Source organism: Schistocerca gregaria, chromosome 6 (genome assembly GCF_023897955.1).
Source record: "Schistocerca gregaria isolate iqSchGreg1 chromosome 6, iqSchGreg1.2, whole genome shotgun sequence".
Classification (NCBI taxonomy): Eukaryota; Metazoa; Arthropoda; class Insecta; order Orthoptera; family Acrididae; genus Schistocerca; species Schistocerca gregaria.
This window is the reverse complement of record NC_064925.1, coordinates 330,279,554-330,304,443: the sequence shown is the minus strand read 5'-3', so window position 1 is coordinate 330,304,443 and position 24,890 is coordinate 330,279,554. Positions and strand designations below refer to the sequence as shown.

At 41.8% G+C, this 24,890-nt stretch overlaps 1 protein-coding gene across 1 annotated transcript in view; it reads right to left on the bottom strand.

Annotated features, from left to right (window-relative positions):
• Positions 1-24,890, bottom strand: part of LOC126278871 (nuclear receptor subfamily 2 group E member 1-like) — a 163,838-nt gene that overhangs the window by 93,370 nt on the left and 45,578 nt on the right. The window lies entirely within an intron of this gene.

The following is a 24,890-nucleotide window of genomic DNA, read 5'->3' as shown; positions in this document are numbered from 1 at the left end:
TCCAGTATTACAAATTTACTCTTTCTGATGGACACACGTCCAGAACGTCCGCTCTCAAAATTCTGCCATCTCTCTCCCCACATTCACTTTATTCTTGGAATGATTTGTCATAATTATTGGTATAATAAAGTGGTACACAATGATTTATCGACAGTTAATACCTTCACATAAGAGTACCCTCTCAGGAGTGAGTTATTATCGTCAATAATTTACAAATTAAGCACGAAACACATTTGTTTTATAATGTGTAGTACGGCATTCCTAGGTAACGGAGCAGTGAAAATTTATCACAAACACGTCAGCTTTATCATTAAATGTCACTTAAAAACGCATCAACGATATAAGTTTCAAGAGAGAATATGATAACCTAGACAGGACACAAACATCGCATGATTAAGTGCCAGCGTAGGTTCGCATCCTACCACATGCAATTTTTTTTTGATGTTCACATTGTTAACACATTCTGAGGTTTTCTTATGAATGTAAAATAAGTGTGTTTTGCAATATTCAGTGTTATATCCATTCAGTATGATTTGAGAACGAAGGATGAAATTAATATTTAGTGATTTCCGAGTACACGGCTAGGCAGGAACCTAAGAGGACAGCTTAAATTGCTGTAAGTGAATCGAGGAGCAATAATATTCATACTTTTCCTTGTCACAAAGTCGGCAGCCGATCATGCGGTTGTCGATATTTTACGCGACGTCAAACTGAAGTCACATTTGCGGGGACTGTGAAACGAGCATTATCCACTATTTTAGGGTAGTTGAATTAATGGAAGAAAATTTTTTGCTATTTTTTTGTTTCATTGTGTTCCAGATTAGCTCTATATGGTCCAAACCAAGTGGTATGGTGGGAACCTTAAAACAGTTATCGCTTACGCTTCAAAACAGCATCTGCTTTAAAAACAGGCTTTCGTTTATTAAAACCCACAGTTTGTAAAATTTCGGTTCAAAACTGAATTTGTTCTGAATGAACCATTCAATTATGTCCTTTTTCTCGATTTGCAGCAGTGGTGGGGCAGTCTGTTTCTCTGAACAGTGTGATACAGCGCGTTTCCAAGAACAACAGTACCACTAGCTGGGATGTTAGGAACTTCTATTTGTGGTAATTAGCCCTTTACATATCATCGTGATAATCCTGGGATTTAGGTTCAGAATCATACACTGACTATTCTCTGTATCTATGAAATCCATTGCTCCTCGAGAGTGGACAACAATAGCTCTTTGGCCTGCACTGCCCTTAGTCAGTACAGCTCGAACTTCTTCATGCTAACAATGTTTCCGTGGTATAAATCGTAGGCAGCCATGTTTTGTGCGTGAGCATCTCTGGTGTTTCAATTATTTTTTTATTGCTCTCGAGTACTGTACTCGTTTTGTTACAATGTCCGAACGCTGAGTTAGGATGGTTCTCTTATTTTTACATTTTTGAATCGAATCACCATCTCTTTCAATATTTTCCGAAATTTATTCTTTACCTCCTGAAGATTTATCTCAGTGTTCAAAAATAAAAATAGCTTTCTCAATGATCTCTTCATAATACTTTACCATTACGTTTTATAGAAGTCATCTAGAGAAACTACATTTCTTGAACGCCCTTGTTTTCTAGGAGATTTAATTTTTACGCGGTTTCTAACACTTCCTTAAAACCTTTAAAATTTAATTTATTGTTCTTTCTGACGTTCCTACCATTTTTGTCGCCCGAAAGACTGCCTTTTATAAATGTGTCACTACCTCAGTCTGTATTTTTCTTCCTGGCACACTTTTCCAAATTTGAATGTGACCTCTTTTTCACTTGAATGTGCCCATTTCCACGACATCTTCTTCCTACGTTTTGCATTCTCAGGGGTATTCATGATTATGGATAAAATCGCACTGCTCTACGGACTACATTTCACGAGACACGCTAAAACACTTCACAATTAATCTGAAAGTATTGATGGTGCGATGAATTTTGCTTAGTCACACAGTACTTGTTTACTGTAACGTAATCGTCTGTTTCCGATAACAGCCACGGGAAGCCAAATACAATAATATCGTCGTTGAATAGCAATTGCATAACATAATGCAAAGCTTTTGGTGATGTATGTGTAGACAATGATGAGCCAAAACGTTGTCATCACGAACCTTCGGTAACAGGTTAATGAAAGCTTTGTTGACATTTCGACTTGTGTCTTGTGAAGATATTGCTGATTACGATGGACAAAACTTTTTCTTGTTTTTTTCCCCTTATGTTTCCTCTTTTAAAAAATGGTTCAAATGGCTCTGAGCACTATGGGACTTAACGTCTGAGGTCATCAGTCCCCTAGAACTTAGAACTACTTAAACCTAACTAACCTAAGAACATCACACACATCCATGCCCTAGGCAGGATTCGAACCTGTGACCGTAGCGGTCGCGCGGTTCCAGACTGTAGCGCCTAGAACCGCTCGGCCACTGCGGCCGGCGTTTCCTCTTTACTCTGTACGTGTATGTTTGTGGTCTAGAATACATTTTTGTTTTATGCTGTAATATGGAACATTACTATGTTTTGCTTAGTTTCCATTGCTACTTGAATCCCGTTTTAAATGAGTATGCAAATGTTCAATGAACGTTTCATTATCTTCGTAAAGCTTATGCACAATGCACTGTGTAAAATCACGGTAGACGGTTGTGAAACCAAACGGAATATGCAGCACTGTTTTATGAACTGAGATGCGACAGCGAATCGATAATGGCAGTCGAGCAATCGGAAGGCGTGAGGCATTGTGGCGTACGCCGGGTGTATGTTGTGTAATCATGCTAGACAGAATCACACGATAATTCATGGCCACTTTCTTATTTTTCGGTAAAGGCTGAAACTAAGCTTAAGGGTGCACGTTATGGAACAAACTGTTAGACTGTGTGCGTACTGTAAATTTCGTGGGGTACTAACAAAGCTCGAGCGAATTGACTGTGATTGTCGTTGTGAGAACCGAACTGTTTGCAGCTAACCGAACTTCACAAACCAACATTCTCTCGAGTTACTATCTCGTTTGCGACTTAGTGAACTTCCGCACGCATTAATACATTAACTGTCGCCGTGGAGGCTTTTAAATTGCTTGTGTGGTTCTGTTTTCGCTAGAGCTGTAAATACGCTACTTTTATCGCTAAAAGTGGACGGACTGTAAAGCCGCGATCGGCGAGTCACAGCGGATTTCATCCTTTTTCAGAACTGTGTTTGGGACGTTGATAACGGAATGGTGTGTGTGCGAGGAACGTCGTAATCTCACACATAAGAACTGGAATTTTAGAAGCAATAACTACCTCCGACCGCTCTGTCGTTAAACAATTACGACGGAGGATAATATTTCCTTTTAGAGGAGTCTATAGCAATCAAAAGGATGTGTCCGTGTCCGTGTCAATTTCATGACTAATGGAGCCATAATAATTACGTCGTCAGTACCAAGGAGCTGCCGGTAACGTTACGAAGCATCGTCTACAAAAATATACGCAGCAACGTCAAGTGCTCTCTCCCTGTAGAGACTCAAAGAATTTCGCCTAGTTTTAAATGTATTTTATTTTTATTTTGTGACAAGATTTCTCGATACTTGCTTTCTTTAAAAACAAATGTAATTTCAGAGAAATGTATTATAATCTGTGTTCACCTACCATAAACAGTAGTTATTCCTATTTCTTGCCTCTGATTCTCCTTTATTTCATAGCCCTCCTGCCGGAGGTTCGGGACCTTTCTCGGGCATGGGTGTGTGTATGTTGCTCTTAGCGTAAGTTAGTTTATGTAGTACGTAAATCTAGGGACCGATGACCTCAGCAGTCTGGTCTCTCAGAATTCGTACACATTTGAATATATTTTTATTTTATTTTATTGTATCTGTTATTACATGTGTTTCTATGTATTCTTATGGAGGATTTGAATTTACGTAAGTAGGCAGTGAATTTAGGTATTTTATGTGATATTATATGCCTGCCAGCGTAAATTTTGTCGTCCGCCTTTAGATTCCAAGCTCTGACTAATCATAGCCAAGGAGCCCGCTTGTTATTCGTGCAAGGCATGTTATATGTGGAAAATTTGAATCTGACAGCTGTTAACTATGTAAATCGTGTTTTCATTCAGCAAGACAAAGTCATGACCAAGTGAGAATTTATTTGGCTCTTACAGTTATAAATGAACGAAATTATAGTCATTTTTTTAAATAATTTACGAATTGATTTACGGGAGTTTTCGTGTTTCATGTTCTTTAACTGCTTGTTACCAAACTCTGAAGGGGCTAAGCCGGCCGCGGTGGCCGTGCGGTTCTAGACGCTACAGTCCGGAACCGCGGGACTGCTACGGTCCCAGGTTCGAATCCTGCCTCGGGCATAGATGTGTGTGATGTCGTTAGGTTAGTTAGGTATAAGTAGTTCTAAGTTCTAGGGGACTGATGACCTAAGTTGTTAAGTCCCATAGTACTCAGAGCCATTTGAACCATTTTTTGACGGGGCTACTTCCGCTAAGTTTGGGAGTAAAACGGGTTCCTTTGATTACAATTCAGATCAGCATTATACAAAGTCGGTATCGGAGAATTTTCTTCACATATTGCTCAGTTCGTGACAGGATTGAGTAACACAGCATGTTGTTGCTGATATGGCTTAATTTCATTACATTACAGATAACCGTTTCCTTCGCACTCTGTGCTTCCAAGACGAACCATTGGCATAAGTGAGATTGGACAGTAATACCGGCAGTTTGCTCAGACTGTTGGCTGTGGTGCAGAGACTGCAACGAATGGCAATGAGATCGAATCAGATCAACAATATGTATGTAGGACTACACCATGAGAAGACAGATGGATTGTTCGACTGGCTCTGACGAATAGCCGGATGAAAACATCTGAACCCTGTGTAGAGCTTGCAGGAAGTGTCACCACCAACGATCGGGAGCAAGTTACTGTAAGCTGGATTGAGATTTCGAGTTGCCTTGCGTCGTTCACCGCTAACGCCGACCACAGACAAGAAAGACTTGGGTAGAGTAGAGGCTGAGTCAGCTACGATAATGAGCGCCATTCTGTGATGTTCAGCGATGAGTCTCACTTTATGGCGGACACATAATCGTTAAAGTACACGTAGATGATCTGTTGAAAAGTCACAGGATGCATTGATTTTCGAGTCGCATACCTCTTCAGATGGACAAGAGAACTGAACTGATAGGGTAATTCTTGAAGAGAGGCGGAATACTCGCTAAAATGTGGCAATATGGTAAAACCTGTGGTGTGAATTGCTGCGTGCCGTATTACATTACCCTGCTGGAATATACCATTTGGTACCCTGGTCATGTTGCAGAATATGATGCTCTGCTACATGACTAGCGTACCAAATGGAATATTCCAGTAGGATAACGCAAGTCCCCACATAACAGTTCAAGCAACAAACGCCTTGAGTAATGTACGGATGCATGACTGATCTGTTGGTCCCCTGACTTATAACCCACAATCCATGTTTGGAATGCAATGGGAATTTGTACACTGTAATATCAGCTTCCAGGTGGCAATCTTGGCGAACTAACTCATCATGTGTTTCGAGCATGACAAGAAATTCCTCAATAAGATATTTGGAGGATCTTTGCTTTCACGCCATAGCAGATACCAGAGAGTGTTCGTGTCTGTGGAGTCAATCTATTACTGACGTTGATGATGGACATCAGCTCCGAGTGAGTTTGAACTTCCATCATTTAAGAAACGTTATGTGATGACATCTCCAAAAATTGTGGTAAAAATTGAACTCGTGCTTCATGATGGAACACTTTCCATCTCGCCGCTGTATCTGTCTAATTTATAGAATGCACTTTAAAGTCTTATGATGATATGTCAGATAACCACAGTTCTTTCCTGTAAACATTTTTTCGCAGTGAAGTCCGCCGTCACACAACTTGCCTTTTACCCTACTTCAATAACATATTTCTATATATAAAAGGCAATGTCCTGACCGACTGACTGACTCCTCGTCGTCCAGCCCAAACTGCTGAGGACAGAAACTTGAAATTTGGAGAAGGTGTGGATCTTATACTATAGGCGTCTTTTAAAAAGGGACTTTTCGAAATCTCAACCCTAAGGGGGTGAAATAGGGGATGAAGGATTTTCTGAAAAATATTTCTATGAAGGCAATTTTGAAGTTAGACAAATGACATTTGGGTTGGAAATAGGGGATGAAAGTTTTTATGGAAATATTTCATTGTGCAAACATTTTAGTAGCTAAATCTATGAAAATTTGTATGTGGTTTCTCTGTTACAAAGAAAACATTTGCATATCACTGTTTTTGCAGGTTCAAGCCGTAAGGGGGTGAAACGCTTCATAAAAATTTATCATTGCGAAAGTATTTTTGAGCTATATCTTTGAAAATTGGCGCTTGGCCTCTCGGTTAGAAATAAAAAAAATCAATGTTTCGTTGTTTTAGAAAATTCAACCCCCAAGGGGGTGACATAGGCCAAAGCTGATTCACTGACTCATCGTCGCCCAGCCTAAACCGGTAAGGATAGAAACTTGAATCTTATACTGTAGGCATCGTTTAAGACGAGACTGACCGAAATTCCACTCCTAAGGGGGTGAACAGGGGATGAAAAACGTTTTGAAAGTATGTTACTATGAAGGGAATTTCGAAATTAGAACTAGGTAAACTGGTATTTGATTTGTCAGTTGGAAAATAAAAAGTTCATGTTTCAGCATTTCTCGAAATTCAAACACGAAGGGAGTAAAATAGTGGGTGAAAGTTTTTGAAAATAAATAATTACTGAAGATCTGCAAAATGATTTTTAAGGCTACATTTATGACAACTGGCATTTGACTTAGTAGTAAGAAATTAAAAAAATATGTGTTTAAGTGTTTCTGGAGTGCAGTAGGTGATGAAAATTTTAAAGAAAATATTTCGTTACGTTAAAAAAAAATTTAAAGTAAAATTTGTGAAAATTGGTGTTTCACTTCTCGGTTAGATATAAATAAATACTTGTTAGGAGATGAAATATCTCCACAAGAATGCAAAAGGTGTGATTAACAAAAACTTTGGGCTGCAGCTACCAGAATCGTTGTTCGGCCTTAATTAGCGCTAAAAGCTTGGAAGGTGTTGCAATCTGTGAACAACATAGAAATTCGATTAACCAAAAAGAAGTCTCTGTAGGCCATACAGTCTACGTGAGCGAAACAGCGGGCGCCAAGGTAGTACACTTAAATAAGTAACGTATTCTTTCTGTTTCTCCTACACATATTCTGTGCTTAAAGAAACGTATCTGAGACCTTTGCTTGTTAAGAATAATGTAACATCTTTGCTTTGTGGATAACCTTTGACTGTAAACAGAAGTACTGCGTGTAAGGCACAGCTCTGAAGTGGTAATTGTCATCAATAATGGTGTGAAGTATTCGTGCACCACAGTTGATTGTGTCATGTGTGAGTGCTGTTTACATTAGTAAAGTTTGTACTTTCTCCCAGAAATCCACATGGACCAGAAACAAACAAAACATTATATAAGAAATGTAAATCGGTATCACTAAATCACCTTATTGCTTTTCGATTGCACGTTCATTGGCATATATTTATTTATTGTACAATGAATACAACTAACTTATAAAGAGGCGCGAACAAATTAAATATTCTTATCCTTCTTACTTATTCTTATGCAGATGCATGCTGCTGATGATTCTGAAAATCGACATAATGGATCGCAGCCAGTCTTTGCAACGAAATAAAGCTTCTTAAAAGTATTTGTGGCTGGTTATGATATCTGTCAGTAATCCGTAATCGTATAACTGTGAAGGAGTTCTAGATCCAGCATGGATAATAAGAGGGCTGTCCAGAAAGTAAGTTAGGATCGGTCGCGAAATGGAAACGACTATAAAAATCCGATAAAGCTTTGCAAAGATGTGTTGGTCAGTGTCTCTAGTATGACTCTAGGTAGAATTATGTCGCTCTTTTCATTCCTGAGCTCTTAGAAAGCGCGTAAAGATGTTATAGAAAATAGTGTCTCCCGCCAAGTACGAGGGCCTGGTGAGAATTTTCCCCTGAAGCTATGCAACCAACATTACATAACCGTCGTGCGGTTTCTTCTTCAAGACAATTCTCAGCATCGTTTCAATTGGAAATGTTTGGTTACCCACAATACAGCCCGTAATTGTCTCCCACTGAGTTTCATCTGTACTCAAACGAACCGCTGGCCATGTAGACAACATTTTGGCACAGACAACGAGCTTTAGGCCAGCGTAGAAAATTGGCGGAAAGCACTGGCGGCTGCCTTCTATGATGAGCGTATTGGAAAGTTGGTACAACGCTACGACGAATGTCTGAGTCAGAAGGCGACTACGTAGGGAAATAGCTGAAAGGTTTAGATAACTGGTACAAATGAAACATTTCTGATTTTCACTGTGATTTTCATTTCGCGATCAATCGTAACTTACTTTCTGGACAGCCCTCGTACAATAGGTACACCGTCCACGCGGGCGCACCAAACGCTTTTTAAACAACACCACAACGTAAAGAGTTTGGTGTCATCAGCAACTTGGATATGTACACTGGTCTGGATACCATCAGTGTGGAGGATTTTGAAGCACCATTTAGTGAGACGTTTCATGCCGCTGCACGGCTGTGAACAGAGCAGCACCGATTACAACAGTTGCGATAGCTTTGCCGTACTAACTGGTACAATTAACGTATATTGTAGTATTTCGGAACATCTTTTATGCCCGCGTATTGTCATATTTCTGAAGGCCGGAAATGTTGTCTGCAGGAATCATAGTTTCCAAAAGCAACTGTCGTGTGAAAACCAGCTTGCTCATTTCGTCCACGAGGCCTAGAAAGCTGCAGATACTGGCACCTAGGTTGATGCCGTGTCCTCTATCTTTCGGAAGGCATTCGATACAGTTCTACACTGCCACCCAATGAACAAAATACGAGCGTACGGAATATCAGACAAGCTGTACATCGGATTTAAGAGTTTCTAGCAAACACAGCATGTCATTCTCAGCGGAAAGAAATTTTGAGACGTAAACGTAACTTAAGGCGTATCGCAAGGGAGTGGACCAATACTTTTACCTTGGGGGTAACGTCGGAAGTTCGACGAAGCTTTTTGTGGATGATGCTGTTGTATACACAGAAGTCACAACATCATAAAATTGTAGCGAAATGAAAGAAGACATATTGAGGATCGACGCTTGGTGTGACGATTGGTAACTGACACTCAACATCAACGTATTGAGGATAAATAAAAAGACACTTCATTGCATCATTACACGATTGCAGAGCAATCACTCGAAGCAGTCACATCCAGAAGATATCTAAAACTATGCGTACGGAATGACTTCAGGTAGAACGAACACTTAAAACTAATCTCAGGTAAGGCAGATGCCAGACAGATTCAGTGGAACAAAAAAATGGTTCAAATGGCTCTGAGCACTATGGGACTTAACATCTTAGGTCATCAGTCCCCTAGAACTACTTAAACCTAACTAACCTAAGGACATCACACAACACCCAGCCCAGCCATCACGAGGCAGAGAAAATCCCTGACCCCGCCGGGAATCGAACCCGGGAACCAGGGCGTGGGAAGCGAGAACGCTACCGCACGACCACGAGATGCGGGCTCAGTGGAACAATCCCCCGGAACTGTAGTCCATCCACAAAGGAAGTATCTTGCAAAGCCCTCGTTCGACTAATACTTGAACATTGCCCGTCAGTTTAGAGTCCATAATAGATATGAATGTTAGAGGAAATAAAGAAGAGCCAAATAAGAGCAGCGCATTTCGTTACTCGCCTTCAGGAAGCGCGAAGGCGCCAATGATATGCTTAGCCAACTCCAGTGGCAGACATTGTGAGAGAAGCGTTCTGCATCGCGGTGTGATTTGTTGTCATCTTTATGAGAGCGTACATTTCTAAAAAGAGTCAATGAATAGTGCTTACCCCTAGATATATCTCCCGAAAAGACCATGAAAGTAAAACTAGAGAGATTTGAGCTCTCTCGGGGGACTACCTGCAATCGTTCTTCCGACAAATCGTTCGCAATTGGAAAGGGAAATGGGGGAAGTGACAGGTGTATGTAAAGTATTCTCTTCTTACAGAGTAGACATGTAGGTGTAGCTACGGTAGCATTATAGTCGCTGATGTTTCACTACAGACCAGAGTCAAGCAAATGATGCGTATGAGTGTAAATCTGGTAAAGGAGAAACTACAACTAGAGTGCATCAGTGCTGAAGTTTTCTAACTTACGTACTGCACAGAAACACAATGGGATTTTTATGCGAAATCTCAGTGAGTTAGAAACGGGAATTGCCAAAGAGCAATTTGTAAAGCATACGTCATTCACTGAGCCGTTATTATTGCAAATACGATATATAAAGCAGCTACAAATACAGAGGAGTCCAAAAAATGTATCCACTGTTTAAAAGTCCATAACTGGCAAACTAACTGACGGAGTTGTCTCATTTTTGGTAGTGTAATAGTTTGTAGTTCCGGCAATCGCCACACAAGCGTTGTGTTGCGTTGTTTTGTTGTGGCAGATGACACTCGCCAGATAGTGTTTTGTTCATAGTTGCACTTAGTTACTCGAGTAAATATGGCTGGCGCAAGCCTTGCATTCGATGAAAGGAAGTCAGTTTTGAAGTGGTATTTTAAGTACGAAAACAGAAATGTGTACGAAAACAGAAATGATTTGTCGCATTCGAGACAAATTTGAAGCCGAAGGCTGTGTTAAAGAAGTACACAAATAACGATCTGGACGACCTATAACAGTAACAAGTCCAGCTAACTCCCGTCATGTGTTACAATGAAGTCTGTGAGACAGTGTGCCCGTGAAACTGGAGTGAGTCGCTCAAGTGTGCGGCGAATTTTGAAGACGGCAAAGTGAAAGTGCTGCATCCCACGATTGCTACACGCAATGAACGAGGACGACCCAGATCGCAGAATGGAGTACTGCGAGTGGTTTACTGACATGGTGCGCAACGATGAAGAGTTTGCATAGATGATTGTGTGGTCTGATGAGGCACAGTTCAAACTCAATGGTAGAGTAAATCGCCACAATTGAATCTACTGAACCGCCGAAAATCCGAACGTTTACGTAGACAAAGCCGTGAATTTGCCAGGAGTAAATGTGTGGTGTGGGTTGTCTTACCGGGGCTTGATTGGGCCATTCTTCGTTGACGGCACAGTTACCGGTGAGGTGTACCTTCAGAAGCTTCAGACATCCATTTTACCTGCCATCCGAGACTTTTATGGAGACGGAAGAGTTTACTTTCAAAAAGATGGTGCTCCAGCCTACTACCAAAATCGTGTTAGGGAGGATCTCGACGAAAATCTACCAGGAAAATGGATAGGCCGTAGAGGTGCTGTGGAGTATCAACCCTTTCCACAGACCTAACTCCTCTGGGCTTTTACCTGTGGGGAAAACTAAAGGACATCGTTTAGCGACAAAAGCCACGCACATTGGATGAACGTCGAGAATCGATCGTACATTCATGTGCAAATATCCAACGGAACACGTAGTTCATGCTGCAGTTCGGCGGCATCGTTTGTGTGTGGATGTTAATGGTGACCATCTCGAACACCTACAGTGATATCTTTAAGATGTACTTTAAGTTACACTTTCACCAAAAATGAAGCAACTACATCAATTAGTTTGCAAGTTAATGACTTTTAAAAACTGGATACATTTTTTTGGACCTCTGTATTTTAAACAATGAAGACTAGGTCGTCCTCAATGTACCAGTGTCTCCTGTTATGCATCAGGCCAAGAGTTGATTTAGATTTGCAATGGCAGGACGACGAGTCTAAATATTTTAGAACATGTTCAAATAATATGATACAGAGGCACATGTGATCTGGAGGGCACTTGCGGGAAAGAGGTGTATCTAAGCTACCAAACTGCTCGTCTGGCTTGATTCCCTTGATGCACTGCAAAATATCCACACCGTGTACGAACCAGAGAATCCTCTGTCCATCCAGCACACCCCACATCCCGTACATTATCCAACGAAAGAGGTTACATTCCACTTGGTATAAAGGCCTGTGGGAAACTGGGCAAAGTGGTTGTGGACTTAACAGCCGAAGAGGTTTGTACAGTAATAAATCATATAGTCTCCTTGCAGGCAGTGGCACCATCGATACGCGGCATCAAGCGTCACTGGGGAACACTAGATGTGAGGCAAACAAACTGCTGTCAGTAAAGTCAACTACTCGGCTGTGGCATACCTCTTTCCATCCATTGAGACGGAATGAGGTCCTATCAGTCGTCGTCGGATTGGGTGCCGCCTTTTGCCTTCTGATTCTCTTCTCTGCCGAAAAGACCCGCCAGTTTGCGGTACCTTCACGTGGAAACATCAGTACATAATACATTGTATGATCAGTACATAATGTCTTTGAAGAGTGCGCAAATATGACAATGGGAGGGCAGCACATACGTTGACTGCTCAAAAAGTAAGGTGACTTTTCAAATTGTGCGGGCAACGTACATTCGATCATCGATCTTTTTTATTGTTATGTCGGTACACATGTCCCGAACATATTTTCACAGTTTCAAGTGCACAGCGTGTGCTTTGTTTGTTTCCTTCAGGTGGAAAAGTTAGGCGTGTCTTAGCGTGCTCGGCGATTTTCGATTATTATAAAAAATGGAGCAAAGAATTAGCATCGAATTTTGTGTCAAAAATGGAATCAAATGCTCTAAAACACTTGAAACGTTGACAATGGCATACTGTGAGTCTGCTCTAAGTAAAAAGATGTTTACATGTGGTACAAGTTCTTCGAAAATAGTTGATAAGATGCCAATGACGAACCTCGCTCTAGACGCCCGAGCACATCAACAACAGGTGGTAACGTCGAAGATGTGAAGAAAATTGTTTTGGAAAATCGTCGAATTACCGCAAGAGAAGTTGCTGAGGATGTTGACATATCGATCGGCTCTTGTCATGCAATTTGTTCCGATGTTTTGGGCATGAGACGGGTCTGTTCCAAAACTTCTCAATTTTGATCAGAAGAACCGTCGCATGAGCATCTCTCAGCAGCTCTTAAATGACGACAGTGATGATCCTGATTTGCTCGAAAGGGTCATAACTGGTGACGAATCATGGAGTTACCGTTATGAGGTCGAAACCAAAGCTCAATCGTCCCAATGGAAGCATTCCGGAGAGCTAAGATCGAAAAAAGCACGCACAGTTCGATAATATGTCAGTTTTGCTCAATTACCGTGGCGTAGTGCATCATGAATATTTGCCTCAGGATCGTTCGGTCAATAAGGAGTATTACCCCGGCGTTATGCGCCGTATGCGAGAAGCAATACACAAAAAAAGTCCGGAATTGTGGAAACAATTCATGGCTTTTGCATCACGACAATACACCTGCTCATTCGTCGTTGCTTGTGTGAGATTTTTTGGCCAAAAACGACACGAGTCATGCCTCAGCCACCTTATTGACCGGATTTGGCCCCCTGCGACTTTTTCCTGTTCCCAAAACTGAAGACACCTATGAAAGAACGAAGATTATCAACGATTGAGGAAATAAAAGCTACATCACTGGAAGTACTCGAGGCTGTACCAAAAAGTGCTTATGAGAAGTGCTTCGAGAATTGGAAGAAGCGTTGTCACATGTGTATTGTACCTGAGGGGGATTACTTTGAAGTGGAAGACATGAATATTAATGAATAAATAAATATTTTTCCATAAAAATATAAAGTCACCTTACTTTTTGAACACACTTCGTATTTGAGAAGAGACTTACACCGTATTTTAGGTGATGTTATTATACCTAATACGTTTCGTCTCTCTTCATAGCTCCTGCCAAAAATGCTGCGACGCAGTAATTAGGTCCTGATGATAGGTTACAACAGTCAGGCTGTAAAAGTTATCTATTTTGTTACTGAGTAGTGAGACGTGGAACATTAAAAGTCCAGAGAAGCTTGAAATTTGAATGTAAAACATGAAGTGAAAAGATAGAGCAGAAAACAAAGAAGTACTAAATCGAATAGTAGAGGAAAGTATCTATGGATGACACTTACAAGAAAAAGTGACAAGTTAGCAGGACATCTGCTACGGAGTTCAGTTTACGCTGGAAGGAGCAGTAGAAAGAAAAATGTCAGAAGTTGATTAATGTTGTACATATTTAAAAAATCATTTACTTAGAACGATACAAGTGCGCGAAACTTAAAGGTGAAAGTAACTTTCGCATGATGTGTCAGTGCTAAGTAACATAACTCGATGAAACTTTGACCATACGTAGAAATAACTGCTACGCTATAGTACAGAAGGTAATTGGAAGAAGTATGAAGTGAGACGAACAGAAATGACTCTTTTATTCAGTGACAGCAATTACTGTGAAGTTAGTGCTACTTATGACGGTTCCGTGGACATCAAGAAAGATGGTACAAGCCTCTTAATAGGGTGTGTGATCAACAAGGACGGCACTATGAGCCATGCTCCCATGCTGGCCACAAAGTTGGTAAGGAGTTCTTTCTTGTGGTAGGGCTTCCGATCTCCCATCATTGCGGCTGACGACTGCGGATGGTCGTTGTTGGATGTGGATGGGCTGTAATAATCTTCCCAATGTATCCTACACATTCGGGGAAACGGGCACGACAGTCCCCAGAGAATATCCACTTGTTCCAAGAACCACTCCACCTACGCACTTCGGTGGGATTGCGTATTTTGATGCATAAAAACAAAGTGAGGGAGAATGTTCCTCTGAAAAGACGCACACGGGTTAGGGGTACGGTGTCAAAATAACGTGCACTGGTGAGTGTATCGCGTCCAGATTTGTAGTTCAGTGCTCCTTTGCAATACTATACCTCCCCACATCATAACACCTAGACCACTGATACGATCACTCCGACAATGTTCCTGGGTCCATTACGTGTTCCCAACTCTCGTCATACGATGGTGCGTCCAGCATTGCGTAACACGATTATTTTGGTGGTCTTGGGGCTCTTAAAAGGAAAAGATATCTGGCAAATGGGCTGGCCTGCCCATTCTCCCGACTTAAATCCTATCGAGCATGTGTGGAATGTGTTGGGGAGCCGTATCACAGCACGTTGAGTTGCACCTACGACCATCCAGCACTTGTCAGCTTTGCTCGTGGGGAAATGGAACGGACCACAACAAAATTCCTTACCGACCCTGTGGTCAGCATGGGAGCGCGTTCCAAAGCGTACATTGCTATCTGTGGCGATCACGCACCCTATTAGGAACCACGTCCTGCATTGTGTCATGTCCAGGGGAGCATCATCTACATCTACATCTACGTGATTACCCTGCTATTCACAATTGAGTGCGTGGCAGAGGGCTCAATGAACCACCTTCAAGCTGTCTCTCTATCGCTCCACTCTCAAAGGCCCCGCGGGAAAAACGAGCACTCAAATTATTCTGTGTGAGCCTTGATTTCTCTTATTTTATCGTTTTTATCTTGATGATCATTTCTCCCTATGTAGGTGGGTGCCAACAGAATGTTTTCGCAATCGGAGGAGAAAACTGATGATTGAAATTTCATGAGAAGATCCCGTCGCAACGAAAAACGCCTTTGTTTTAAAGATTGCCACTCCAATGCACGTATCATGTCTGTAACACTATCCCCCCTATTTCGAGATAATACAAAACGAGCTGTCCTTCTTTGTACTTTTTCGATGTCATCCGTCAGTCCCACCTGGTGCGGACCCCACACCACCTAGCAACACTTCAGAACAGGGAGGACAAGCGTGGTGTAAGCAGTCTCTTTAGTAGACCTGTTGAATGTTGCACCTTCTAAGTGTTCTGCCAATGAATCGCAGTCTTTGGTTTGCTCTGCCCACAATAATATCTATGTGATCGTTCCAATTTAGGTTATTTGTAATTGTAATCCCTAAGTATTTAGTTGAATTTACGGCCGTCAGATTTGTGAGACTTATCACTTAATCGAAATTTAGCTGATTTCTTTTACTACTCATGTGCATAACTTCACACTTTTCCTTATTCAGGGTCAATTGCCACTTTTTTCTCCATACAGATATCTTATCTAAATCATTTTGCAAGTCGTTTTGATCATCTGATGACTTTACAAGAGGGTAAATGACAGCATCATCTGCAAACAATCTAAGACTGCTACTCAGATTGTCTCCTATGTCGTTAATATAGGTAGATCAGGAACAATAGAGGGCTTATAACACTTCCTTGGGGAACGCCGGATATTAGTTCTGTTTTAGTCGATGACTTTCCGTCTATTACTACGAACTGTGACGTTTCTGACAGGAAATCACGAATCCAGTCGCACAACTGAGCTGATACTCCGTAGGCACGCAGTTTGGTTAGAAGACGCTTGTGAGGAACGGTGTCGAAAGCGTTCTCGAAATCTAAAAATATGGAATCAATTTGACATCCCCTGTCGACAGCACTTATTACTTCATGAGTATAAAGAGGTAGTTGTGTTCCGCAAGAACGATATTTTCTGAAACTGTGCTGACTATGTCTCAATAAATCGTTTTCTTCGAGGTACTTCATAATGTTCGAATACAGTATTTGTTCCAAAACCCTACTACAAATCGGCGTTAGTGACGTGGGCCTGTAATTCAGCGGATTACTCCTACTTCCATTTTTGGGTATTGGTGTGACTTGAGCAATTTTCCAGTCTTTAGGTACGGATCTTTCTGTGGGGGAGTGGTTGTATATAATTGCTAAATTTGGAGCTATTTTATAAGCATACTGTGAGAGGAACCTGAGTGGTATACAATCTGGACCGGAGGCCTTGCCTTTATTAAGTGATTTAGCTGCTTCATTACACCGAGGATATTTACTTCTATGTTACTCATTTAGGCAGTTGATCTTGATTGGAATTCAGGAATATTCACTTCGTCTTCTTTGGTGAAGGACGTTCGGAAGACCGCGTGTAATAACTCTGCTTTAGTGGTACTGTGATCAGTGACTTCACCGTTGTTATCGCGCAGTGAAGGTACTGATTGCGTCTTGCCACTGGTGTGCTTTATGTATGACCAGAATCTCTTTGGGTTTTCTGCCAGATGTCGAGACACAATTTCGTTGTGGAAATTAAAAGCATCTCGTATTTAAGTACGCGCCATGTTTCGAACTTCTGTAAAACTTTGCCAATCTTGGGGATTTTGCGTTCTTTTAAATTTTGAATGTTTTTTTCGTCGCTTCTGAAACAACGATCTGGCGCGTTTTGTGTACCGTGGGGGATCAGTATCATCACTTATTAATTTATGTAGTATATATCTCTCAATTGCTGTCGATACTATCTCTTTGAAAACATTCCACAACTTTTCTACACATACGTGATCAGATCGGAAGGAGTGTAGAGTGTCTCTTAAAAAGGCGTTAAGAGCATTTTTATCCGATTTTTTAAATAGATACACTTTGCGTTTCTTTTTAATTGTTGTAGGTGCCTTGTAGTCGCTAATCCTGTCACAGTACTCACTATTTGTCCAGGATTATTTGTTGCTAATTGGTCAAGTATGCTTTCGCAACCAATTACGCTTCGAGTGGGCTCATGAACTAATTTTTCAAAATAATTTTCTGAAAAAGCATTCAGTACAATTTCGGATGACGTTTTATGTCTGCTGCCGGCTTTAAATGTATATTTTTTCCGGAATATCGAGGGTAGATTAAAGTCACCACCGACTAAAATTGTATGAGCGGCGTACTTATTTGAAATGAGACTCAAGTTTTCTTTGAACTGTTCAGCAACTATATCTTCTGAGTGGGGGGCGGGGGGGGGGGGGCAGTAAAACGATCCAATTAATAGTTTAGTACGATTGTCAGGTATAACCTCTACCCATACTATTTCACACGAACTATGTACTTCAATTTCGCTAAAAGGCAAAATAGCTCTGACAGCAATGAATAATTTACTACCAACTGTATTTAATCTATCCTTTCTATCTATCATAAGTCGCGGTGACTTTGAACTAAAGTGTCGTTTCTGTTCGTTTCTTTGCGTATTTCTTTCAGCTACCTTCTGTACTATAGCGTAACAGTTATTTCTATGTATAGTCCAAGGTTCGTCGAGCTATATTACTTGGCAGTGACACATTATCCGAAAGTTACTTTCGTCCTTATGTTTTGCACAGCATTGTATTTAATGCTCAGCTGTATCCTGGAGAAGGTATGGGGCAGAGACTTCATAGAAGAGCGGAAAGCTGCGTACGACCCAGGCGCAACTTGCTTAAGATTAAATTCCAATGAGTACACTCACGTCAAGAACTATATTGCGCTTTTGCCTTACATCACACAAATAGTTCACAAGTGGCCAACAATCCGACATTATAAGCAGACACTGATTTTGTTATTTTTTTCCATGGCCGAACTTTAGACTTGAATATCATCTAACACGCAATTTTTGTCGGTTCACTGCAACTACACTGCTGGCCATTAAAATTGCTACACCAAGAAGAAATGCAGATGATAAACGGGTATTCATTGGACAAATATATTATACTAGAAGACTGACATTTGATTACATTTTCTTGCAATTTGGAGGCATAGATCCTGAGAAATCAGGACCCAGAACAACCACCTCTGGCAGTAATAACGGCCTTGATACGTCTGGGAATTGAGCCAAACAGAACTTGGACGGCATGTACAGGTACAGCTGCCCATGCATCTTCAACACAATACCACAGTTTATCTAGAGTGGTGACGCGTATTGTGACGAGCCAGTTGCTGGGCCACCATTAACCAATCGTTTTCAGTTCGTGAAAGATCTGGAGAATGTACTGGCCAGGGCAGTAGTCGAACATTTTCTGTATCCAGAAAGGCCGGTACAGGACCTGCAACATGCGGTCGTGCATTATCCTGCTGAAATGTACGGTTTCGCAGGGATCGAATGAAGGGTAGAGCCACGGGTCGTAACACATCTGAAATGTAACGTCCACTGTTCAACGTGCCGTCAATGTGAACAAGAGGTGACCGAGACGTGTAACCAATGGCACCCCATACCATCACGCCGGGTGATACGCCAGTATGGCAATGACGAATAGACGCTTCCAATGTGCGATCACCGCGATGTCGCCAAACACGGATGCGACCATCAGCATGCTGTAAACAGAACCCGGTTACATCCGAGAAAATGACGTTTTGCCATTCGTGCATCCAGGTTCGTCGTTGAGTACACCATCACAGGCGCTCCTGTCTGTGATGCAGCGTCAAGGGTAACCACAGCCATGGTCTCCGAGCTGATAGTCGATGGTGCTGCAAACGTCGTCGAACTGTTCGTGCAGATGGTTGTTGTCTTGCAAACGTCCCCACCTGTTCTCAGGCATCGAGAGGTGGCTTCACGATCCGTTACAGCCATGCGGATAAATGCATGTCATCTCGACTGCTAGTGATACGAGGCCGTTGGGACCCAGCAGGGCGTTCCATATTACCCTCCAGAACCCACCGATTCCATATTCTGCTACCAGTCATTTGATCTCGACCAACACGAGCAGCAGTGTCGCGATACGATAAAGCTCAAGCGCGATAGGTTACAATCTGACCTTTATCAAAATCGGAAACGTGATGGTACACATTTCTTCTCCTTACACGAGGCATCACAACGTTTCAGCAGGCAACGCCGGTCAACTGCTGTTTGTGTATGAGAAATCGGTTGGAAACTTTCCTCATGTCAGCACGTTGTAGGTGTCGCCACCGGTGCCAAACTTGTGTGAATGCTCTGAAAAGCTAATCATTTGCATATCACAGCAATTTCTTCCCGTCGGTTAAATTTCACGTCTGCAGCGCGTCATCTTCGTGGTGTAGCAATTTTAATGACGAGTAGTGTATGAACGAAACGCTAAATCGACTGGGGTCAGGAGGCTGCGGTGTGACACGCTTTCGTGCAAAACTCCTTGCAAAATAACGCCATTATAATCGAGAACTGGAAGCACTAGGGGCTGTGTGTATTTCCCAGGTCGGATTACCATCAGTTGCGCTTACCGGGAGGCCGCAGCAGGGCAGCGAGAAGAGCAGCCGGCGTGACGCAATGAGTCGTGACGCAGCGGCGGCGGGCGGGAAGTCTTCATTTATTCAGTAACCGCAGACGAGCCCGCGGGGGCGGAGTGGGGGTGGAGGAGCGCTGCGGGGGCGAGGGCGGTGCTGCGGGGGCGGCCGCCGACGGGGTTTTATCCCCTATCGGGTTGGGAATCATCGGAGCCGTCAAATCCAGCGGTGTGCGTCCTCTCGCCTCGTATCGCATCGCCCGCTCCTCCCCTAGCCGCGCGGCTGTGAAGTCTGTCACTCAGCGGCTGTTTGCTCAGCCGGCGGCGCGCCTCATTAGGAGGGGGCGGTAGTACAAGCCACTCGCGCGCCTCCCGCCGCCCCTATTACGCTCTGTGTCAACATTCAGCTGCAAGTGCGCCCACAAAACGCCTGCAAGTGGCGTCGAGCACTCGCCGAAGCGCGCTCCCGCCCACTTCCTGCCGTCTAAATCCAGTCGTCCTCCTGCCATAGGCTCCAGCAAGATTTCAACCCAGCCAGCTTTCATTATTCTTCTATTCTATACTGATGGTAGTTCTGCATTGCTGAAACGGTTCCGAGTTCCCTATCTAATGCCTTCCAGGGGCAACAAAAATTTGATTTTCATTGTTTCATGTAATCATTGATCAAATGCCCCCCTCGGTACGTGAGTGGTCAGCACGTAGGAATGACATACCAAGTGGCTCGGGTTCGATTCCCGGCTGGGTCGATTTTCTCCTCTCGGGGTCTGGGTGTTGTGTTGTCCTCATCATCATTTCATCCCATCGACACGCAAGTAGCCGAAGTGGCGTCAACTCAAAAGACTTGCACCAGGCGAGCGGTCTACCCGACGAGAGGTCCTAGCCACACGACGTTTCACTTCATTTCATTGATCAAATCGAAATATTTGTTTTAATGATTGCCACACCAAATCACGTATCATGTCCGTAGCACAATCCCTCCTATTTCGCATTGATACAGAGCGAGCTGGCCCTCTTTGAACTTTTTCGATGTTCTCCGTCTATCCCACCTGACGCGGATCCCACACCGCACACCAATAGTCCAGAAGAGGGTGGATAAGGGTTGTGTAAGCAGTCTCCTTAGTAGACCTGTTGCACATCCAAAGTGCTCTACCAGTAAATCGCAGTCTTTGGTTTGTCTCCCCCACAACTTTTTCTATGTGGTCATTTCAGTTTGACTTATTCTTAATTGTAATTCGTAAATATTTAGTTGAATTTACAATCTTTAGGTTTGTGTTAATAATCGTGTAACCAAACTTTTGTACTCATAGGGATGTCTTCACATTTCTCTTCACATTTTTCGCACCATACATATATCTTGAGTAAATCATTTTGCAATATGTTTCAGTCATCTGATGATGTTACGAGATCGTAAATGCCAGCATCGACTTCAAACAATCTAAGAGGACTGCTCAGATTGTCTCCCATGTCGTTTATGTAAATCAGGAACAGCAGAGGGCCACCAACACTTCATTGGGAACGCCTGATATTATTTCTGTCTTAGCCGATGACTATACGTAAATTACTTCGAAATGTGATATTTCTGACAGGAGCTCGTGAATCCAGGCGTACAGATGAGGTGATTTTCCATGGGCGCGCAATTTGATTAGAAGTCATTGTAAGAAACGATGTCGAAAGCCTTCTGGAAATGTAAAATATGGAATCAATTTGATATCCATTATTAGTACCACTCATTACTTCGTGAGAATGAAGAACACTTAGTGACTTCTAACAAACTTCACATATAATTTCAAACATACAGGAAACTTTCTCGCTGACAGCCCTCACTGAATGATGAAATAAAAATACGAGTAGTTTTATTACATTTTCGCTGTTCGAATAGTAAAATGTCATCAGGCATAACGTTTTAATTTATTAATTCTTTACTACTAACTGTATTCGCAACATATTTTGCAGACAGTATCTAGTATACATCGGCAGAATCTTATCACTACAACAGATAGTTCAGGAGATATGACATCATAAACATGGAGATGCGTGATAAACTAGCTTTTCTTCAAATGGATCGCAAATTAACAAGACTGTATTCATCCAGTGTTTGATAATGAGAGCACCAGGCTGCTTTCGACATTCTTTAAACGTAATTTAAACCTTTTCTAAACAGTTTCTTGTTTGCATGCTTAATGTGAAATGTTTCACACATTAACTCATTTGAAAAGCACTCTGTCGTTTGAAGCTGTTTTAAAACGTGGTAGTTAGATTCTTTAAAGAATGTAGGGGGGGGTTACTGGTCTGTATTATTAATCGACTAAAACAGCATCCTGTTCCAGTTTCAGGATGCCAAACGTCTTCCATGGGCAACAAATGTACGGAACAAACGAAAACTTCTCGCAATACCATCCTTGCCGCATCATGTCACCCAGATGTACACAAGAAAGCTACCACTTCCAAAAATCTCATATAACGGATTTATGGAAGAGCTTGTAATTTTTGTACCTCACAAAAAGCAAGGAGAAAACAATTTTCAGTGACAAACTAATAGTGAATCAATTAATTTCTTCAAACGTTCTCATGCATATGATAACTGTAACAATTTTCGTAAGTCTGTACATTTCATCAGGGAAAAATATGCAATCGGTAATTTACCAGTCAGTAGTGCTAAAAATACGTTTTATAACCGTCAACCTTATATATATACATAACGTAATGCAAAAACAATGTAAGACCTCAGACTGTCTACAAACTCTTTGTAAACCATATTGACGTAATGTCTTTGTAGCATGATTTGCAAACAATCTATGTAAGTGATGATTTGTGTGTGTGATGTTCTGTACAATGGAGGAGGAACAATACCTGTAAGTAGACAAACAAAAATACCATTCTTTATATTATAATTTACAAGCACTCAAAAGGTTATTTTGTCAGATTTTTCCTACTGCAGTCTAACCGCAAAAAGGCGCAAGAGGGACAGAAAATCACACGTGCAAACATCACCTAACATATTCGTGTAAGCAAATGCACATGAAACTGAGAATAAATTCTCGAAAGGTGTTGTGCTAAGGATCAAAACATAAGTAACTAATGCAGTTTTCATTATTTAAGTCATGAGTGACACAATTGCAGACTTTCCTGAGTAGTCTAACATGAACGAAATCAAAAAATTGACTTTCTGTGTTTGACCGAATGGAAGCGTATAAATTTCTGTGCTGATTTATTCATTAAGACGTAGTCAATAATCTTATTTTAAAGGTTAGCACAATAAGAGAAGTATTCAAGTTAGAAAATGTGTAGAGTTGTATGCCATGAGGCAACGTAACTTAAGCTGCGTATGTTGATGCAGTATTTGAGAATAGAGCGATTTCAGGTCACTTTAAGATATTTTCAAATGTTTTCGAAACATTTTCTCGCACACACACACACACACACACACACACACACACACACACACACACACACACACACACGCACATACACACACACACACACACACAAAGTAATGAAGAGAGAGAAGTTATCCTTTACTACATTTTCGCTGTTCATGTAGTAAAACTGCAGCCTCATGCTTGATGTTTTAATTTATCACTTCTTTGCTACTAACTTTGTTCGTAATACATTTTATAGACAGCATCCTCCTACATCATTGAGCGTACATGCAAAATTGTGTTATCGTTAGAACATAGTTCAGGAGATTTGACAACATTAATTTTGATTTTCACCTTTTAATTAGTCTATGGATGAATCAGCAAGGATCAACGGTATGGGGATACAGAAGGAACTGGAACTCATGGCATTAAAGACACATTCTGTGTATCCAAAGGACACGTGGTCTGTCATTGAAAAGTATCATGATTATCCCTCCACTGGTAAAAGATTCCGGACTAGTTTGCCAGTCTGATCTACGGGAGGGGACTGCCAAGGCGGAGGTGACCATGAGAAAAAAACTGAATACCTAACGAAAGTACAACATTCTACCAGTCGGGGAGTGGAATGTCAGAAGTCTGAACGTAGCGGGGAAGTTAGAAAATCTGAAAATTGAAATTCCAAGGCTCAACCTAGATATAGTGGGGGTCAGTGAAGAAAAATGGGAAGAAGACAAGGATTTTTGGCAGATGAGTATTGGGTAATATCAACAGCAACAGAGAATGTTCAAATATTCAAATGTATGTGAAATCTTATGGGACTTAATTGCTAAGGTCATCAGTCCAGCCGGCCGCGGTGGTCTCGCGGTTCTAGGCGCGCAGTCCGGAACCGTGCGACTGCTACGGTCGCAGGTTCGAATCCTGCCTCGGGCAGGAATGTGTGTGATGTCCTTAGGTTAGTTAGGTTTAAGTGGTTCTAAGTTCTAGGGGACTGATGACCACAGCAGTTGAGTCCCATAGTGCTCATAGCCATTTGAACCATTTTTGTCATCAGTCCCTAAGCTTACACACTACTTAACCTAAACTATCCTAAGGGCAAATACACATACCCATGCCCGAGGGAGGACTCAAATCTCCGCCGGGACCAGCCGCACAGTCCATGACTGCAGCGCAGTAGGCCGCTCGGCTAATCTCGCGCGGCAAAAGAGAATGTATAACGAGAGTAGGATTCGTTATGATTAGGGAGGTAGGACACAGAGTGAGGTACTGTGAACAGTTAAGTGATTGGGTGGTTCTCATTAGAATCGACAGCAAACTAACACCGACAACCATAGCTCAGGTGTACATGCTGACTTTTCAAGCTGAATATGAAGAGATAGAGAAAGTGTATGAGGATATGGAACGGGTCATCCATAACGTAAAGGTAGATGAAAATCTAATAGTCATGCGAGACTGGAATGTGGTTGTAGGGGAAGGAGTAAAAGAAAATGTTACAGAACAATGTATTCTTGGGACAAGGAATGAGAGAAGAGAAAGATTAATTGAGTTCTGCAATCTATTTCAACTAGTAATAGCGAATACTCTGTTCAAAAATGACAAGAGGAGGAGGCTGGGATATAAGGGAAGATTTGAGTTATGTTTCATCATGGTCAGGCAGCGAT